The following is a 503-nucleotide window of genomic DNA, read 5'->3' as shown; positions in this document are numbered from 1 at the left end:
CTTGAAAAAGCTACGTCTAAGCATGAACATGCCTCAGATCTTGAAGTTAGTCCTACACAAGTTGTAGAGACTGTTATTGATCTTGAGAAAGGAAAGAAGAAAATTCGAAAACAAAGTAATTCTCAACTCTCTGTCTCTGCAACACAGAAGCCTATCTATACTTGGCAACAATTGAAAAAATGGCCWCTGACTAATAATGCTTCTGTTTCAGTGATTGCAGGAAAACCAAAGGGGGGACCAATACAGAAGAATTTTAAAAAGGATTTCAAAACAGAGCCTAGAATATGAAAGGAATTTTGTAATGAGAAGCCCGTACCTAAGAAGGGCTCTAAAAAAAATATCTGTACTCTTCTTTGAGAATTTTAATGAAAAATTTAAGAAAGTTTCTTGKKATGTSTCMTTYTGTGAATGTTTCAATATCATGCATACTCTATCCACTCACATTCACCACTCTTCTTGTTTAGTCTCTCACCCCAAGAGTCATAGTTCTGGGGTGAATAAGA

Source organism: Cynara cardunculus, unplaced genomic scaffold (assembly GCF_001531365.2).
Source record: "Cynara cardunculus var. scolymus isolate 2C unplaced genomic scaffold, CcrdV1 Un_Scaffold_1471, whole genome shotgun sequence".
Taxonomy (NCBI): domain Eukaryota; kingdom Viridiplantae; phylum Streptophyta; class Magnoliopsida; order Asterales; family Asteraceae; genus Cynara; species Cynara cardunculus.
The sequence above is the reverse complement of the archived record's forward strand: the minus strand, read 5'-3'. Positions refer to the sequence as shown.